Source organism: Tamandua tetradactyla, chromosome 7 (genome assembly GCF_023851605.1).
Source record: "Tamandua tetradactyla isolate mTamTet1 chromosome 7, mTamTet1.pri, whole genome shotgun sequence".
NCBI classification, from domain to species: Eukaryota; Metazoa; Chordata; class Mammalia; order Pilosa; family Myrmecophagidae; genus Tamandua; species Tamandua tetradactyla.
In genome coordinates, this window is record NC_135333.1 from 21,400,615 (window position 1) to 21,406,079 (window position 5,465).

Below are 5,465 nucleotides of genomic sequence, written 5' to 3' on the forward strand. Positions count from 1 at the left end.
CTGTGATAGAGGCAGCCTAGGTGTGAGTAACACTACATCAATTCAAACAGAATGCCTGAGCTTCAATGGTGTGTGACAGGCCCTCATCCTAACCTGTAAGCTCAAGTTGATATTCAGAAGATGCACTGTATTGCTTTCAATGTCTGAAATATCTACAAAAACTCCACTCCCCAGCTTTTATTGACCACTTTGAACAGTGTTCTGCAATCATTTGCTTTTGAAAAAAACAAAACAAAACTGAGTGCCAGTTATTGGTGAAGCAGCCCACACAGAAACTGTATGATGAAATTTTACAGTAGATTGTCGGTACTATTTCATTATCATATATATATACATGCACACATATAAATATAAAACTATTGAAAAATTGTCTTGGTTTAAAATTGTGCTTAACTCTTAAAAGATAATGAGTAAATGCCCTTATTACAATAAAATAATGTAGATTAAAAGGCAAATATGTTCATAGTCTAAAATTGACAAAATTAAGTTGTAAGCCTTTCCAACCTCTATGGGAGGTGGAAAAGGGGAAGGGGATGGGGAATAACCATGGATCAGGCAACCAGTAACTTTGCCGTAAGTTATAAATGAAGCAGATGTAATTTTATGTTTGATATTTTTCTGTTGGTGTATCTTTATAATTTTCTTTTCTTTTTTTGGCATGGGCAGGCTCTTGGAATTGAACCCAGGTCTCCGGCATGGCAGGCGAGAATTCTGCCACTGAGCCACCATTGCACCACCCTATAAAATTCATTCTTAAAAGACCAAAATAAATAACACAGTGTGGAAGGCTCAGCATGCTATATGCAACCGTTCCAGGTCTGGCCGTTTTATCCCCTCAGTCTCACCTCTGATAATTTTCACCTCCTATGACCTCTCTCTCCCTTTACTACCCACTGAGCTAATTCCATATTATTTTCAGTTCTCCAAAGGCATTATGTTCCCTCTGAGTCTTTGCATATGATACTCCTCTTTCTGGATGCCCAGGGTTCCCACCCTTCTCCCCCTGACAGTCTCCTGCTTGCCCCTCCAGATTCAGCATCACACCTCTCACAGGCCTTTCTATGGCCATACCATCTCCTGGTGGGTCACCTTTCAGGCTTTATCTTGCTTGACTATCTGAGCCACACTAGACCCTTTGAACTATTCCCTCTTTTTAGATACATTATCTTCCCTTGGATTCTGTCGTGATCATTTTCCTGGCTTTCCTCCTGCCTCCTTGGCTGCTGCCCCTCAGTCTCCTTTGCAGATTCCTCCTCTCTGTTAGTCCAAGCTGTGATGATCCTTGCTTTCCCTTACTCAGCCCTTCACACTCTCTCCTTCATGCCCTCCTACTGCCTGGACGCTGATGATGCTGATCCACAATTCAGGTCTGGACGTCTCTGCTGAGCACGAGGTTCTTGCCTCCATCTGTACCCAAAAGCCACATCAACTTCTCATACTCAGCCTGTCCACACCTGAACTCATCTTTCTCCTCAGTCCTGTGTCTCTGTGTTACCTCTCCCTATGATATGGCCCCTGAGTTGGACACGTGTTTGGAGCTTCTGCCCAGTTCACAAAGAATCCTTTCACTACAGCAATCTGCCCACCCCTAGCCATTTTACTTCCCCCCACCCCTGCCATGGGTCCCGGGTCACTTCATTTGGTTCAACAGGATTCTTCCTCCAAGGTGAGCCTGATCCCAGCTGGGTCATTCAGTCTCTTCCCAGAGAATCCGGAACTGGAGAGAGTGGTGCTTCCTTCAGGTGAATGGATCCATACTGTGTTGGTGGGAACTATGGGAGAGGCCTTTTCTACCACCATGGGGCCTGGGGAGGCAGCAGAAAGAGGGAGGAACAAGAGCTGTGCAGGCAGGATCAGAGGTGAGAAGAGGTTCCTAGTTCCGGGTTCCCTGAGGCTGGGTGATGAGGTGGCAGGACAGGTGAGTGTGTCCACTGTACAGATGTTGAAGGAAACTCTAAGAGATGAGTGACAGGGTCCCATTCCCATGGTCATTCCAGCCCCAGCCACATTGGCTCTTCTTCCACTCCACATGGTCCTGAGCCCTGAACTTCTATTCTCTTTAAGCAGGCAGGTTCCCCAAGCCCGCTGAAAGCCTGGGGATGCTCTGCATGCTTTGATAGCTGGTCCTCCTGCAGCCCTGCAGCCCTGCCCCTTGGCTGCTCCTGGAAAGTTGTTTCTCCTGAGCCTTGCCCCGACTCATTCCTGTTGATTGGATGAGGGCAGGACTTCCTTCCTGGGTTCAAAGATGTTTTGGGGCCACATCATTCTTTACCTTGGTTTTCACAAAATGATGATGTGTTCTTCTTCAGGCAACAGGGGTCTGTGCACAGACTCATCTTGCCATTTCTGGCCTTGAGATAAACAAGTTTACTCTGTGATATTGCTAACCTAGGTTGGTGGCCCAGGTCCAGCAGACCAGAGATGCTGTAACCTGGGCTGGACGTGGGCAAGCAGGGAGAGAGATCTCTCATGGCCCTGCAGTGTAGCGGGGATATTTGCCAGAAATCTCCAAAAGAGTACCTGCTCCTGGTGCCAGGAATCTTCCGAGAGCAGAGCACACAGTCTTTAGAGAGGCAGCAGGGGCTAAAGAGCCACAGAAGACTTTCCAAAGAAGGTTTATTTTTTAAGGGACTGCTTTATGCTTCTGAGTTTGCCAGGGTTGCTGTAACAAAGTACCACAGACAAGTAGACTTAAACAACAGGACTTTATTGTCTCACACTTCTGGAAGCTAGCAGTTCAAAACCAGCAGGCCAGCAGGGCCATGCTTCCTCTGGAGGCTGTTGCATTCTGGAGGTGACTTGCTGGCAATCCATGATCGAACTCAACTCCACCGCCATCACATGGCCGTCTCTCGCCATCCGTTTCCTACTGACTGTATCCCAAATTTCCTTTTCTTATAACAGTCATATAGCCCATCCTAATCTTGTTTGGTCTCATTTTAACTAGTAACAACTTCAAAGATCCTATTTACAGATGAGTTCACACCCACACCCAGGAATCAGTTATGTACCAGTTGGTTTTCCTCCCTTGCTTAGTACTGTTAGCAGAGTGGCTCAGGTAACAGTAACTAGTGTCTTGGAATACCTGAGTAATTGGTTTGGAGAAAGAGACTTTACTCCAGAATTGGGAAGATGGCTTTATGCTCTGTTGACTTGTCTTGAAAAACCCTTATTCCAGGGGCTCATTCACTGACCTGGCAGCTTGCAAGAAGGTGCTCTGAAGTGAGACGCTTAGTGGCCTTGCAGCCCTGCAATCAGCTGTGCCCCTGCCTGACCTGTACAGCCCCCACAAACAGTGAGTATGAGATGGTGGGGTGGGTCTTGGGAGGGGCCCTCCGAGTCTCGGAAAACAATCCCCTCCCTCCTGGTTAGCCCAGGGCACAGGCAACAAAGCCCATGCTGCCTATGGGCTGCCCAACGCGCAGGCAAAGCAGTGTAAATGGTACACTCAAAGCATCTAGAAGCAGAGACAAGTGGCTCAGAGGAGAAGTGAAGTTCCCTCTACCCTGGGGCAGTGCAGTGAGAGCCCCAGCTGGAGGGGGGAGCCCTGTACTGTATTTCACTTATTAGCAATGCAACCAAAAGGTTTTGAACTACCCCTTGTTGGAGTGATGATGACTGTGTGGCATTGAGAGGTGGGCAGGGCTCTTGACTCTTCACTACTCACAAATGGGTGGATTTTCATTCATTCAACAAGTGTTTATTGAATAATAGATAAGTTTGTGTCAGTGGAGGTGACCCGGGGAAGGAGCTGTAGGATGGGGAGTGTGGTCTGTGAGTATTAAGAAGTGGTGATGGTTGGGAAGGAATGAAACTTGAGGGGCTGAGGGGTAGGTTGGGAGTGATAGGTGGTAACTGGCTAGCTCTTGTGGCTGTGGTTGTCACTTTTACATGAGATTAAATTTTCCTCAGATATGATAAGAAAGAACAATGGGACAGGCTGGGTTTCAGATCCAGTGCTATTACAACTAATTTCATATCATGATAAAATACTCAGTAACTTAAAAAATCTCCATGCCTCAGCTAAAGTAGTCTTTATTTATGAAATCCTTCATAGGCTGCCAAACCAGTACAATAGAAATTCTGGAAGCTGCATCTTGCTCTTGGTGGAAGGTCTTGGAACTGTGCCACTTCTGCAGCAAGGGGGTCCCAGAGGCCCCCAGACCACAACCAAGAAAGGGCAGGGGAGGCCCCAGAGGGAGACCTCAGGGAATGCTTCTTGAGATGCTCCCCACCTGCTTCCTTTCACTACCAGGTGTCCATAAAGGGATTTCCTTGAGTAGGAAGCACAGGATGGTGCTCCCTGCTGCCTCTTCCTCAGCCTTCATGCCTTCCCTCTCCCGTTATGATTTGGTTGCATCCCTCAACATTGTGACTTCCTTTGGCTTCTTGCCGGTCTTCATCCTATTCAATAACCAAGGTCTTAGACTCTTCTCTTCCTCCACTCCTAGGAGTCACTTCCTCCTTCTTTTCCTTTGGCTGCTTTGACTCTTCTCCATCTCCTTCATTGGTTCCTCTTCTTTTGTCCCCATTAGGTATAAGAGTCTCACCTCTTCATCCTTGCTTCTCTTTTCTTCCAAATAGAGACTTGCACACAATTGTATTCCCTCCCAAGGAGAGATAACATGCCAATGGCAGTGAAATCTATCATTTTCAGGAATCCTCTCTCTAAAATTCCTGTTTCATGTAACCGGGGTAGGGCTCTAATGGATATCCCAGAGGCATTTCAAACCCATCACATCTAAAGCTGAACTTGCCTCCTTCTTCTCTAACTTAGTGAGTAATGTCACCATCTTCTCACAACCCAGAAGCCTTGAGGGTCGGAGGAATGAATGCAGCCTTCAGAGTCAAACCACCTGGGTTTCAATCCCAGTTCTTCCACATCCTGTATGATCTTGACATATTCCTGAACCCCTCTGTGACTCAGTTTTCTGGAATAAGAACAGTGCCCATCTTCTAGAGTTATAGAAAGGAATAAATGAGATATTCCATTAGAAGTGGTCATACCGACAAATTATGTAGAACTTGCCAGACTTTTCTAAGGCATTTGAATTTTCTTCTAAGTGTGACTGGAAACTGTACTAATTAGAATTAGATCCCACTATCTCACACACACACACACACACACACACACACACACACACACACACATCCCTAAATAATTGGGGCTTAAGTAAGATGAAGATTATGTCAACAAAACAAAAAAGAACTTGCAGCAAATTCATATTATCCCTGGTTTTGAGAGAATGCAACCTCTGAATTCCTTCAAAAGGGAATTCTGAAATTCACTAAGCATATGCAATTGACTTTAATAACACTTTAGTTAGTTATTGTTGTCAATAATTATAATAATAATAACAATAAGTTACAATAATCTTGAAACTGAAGAGTTTGCAAGAAAGTGTCAACCTTGAAAAAGCTAGGAATGCTGTCCCAAAATGCCACTTGGAAAAAAAAAATAAGTG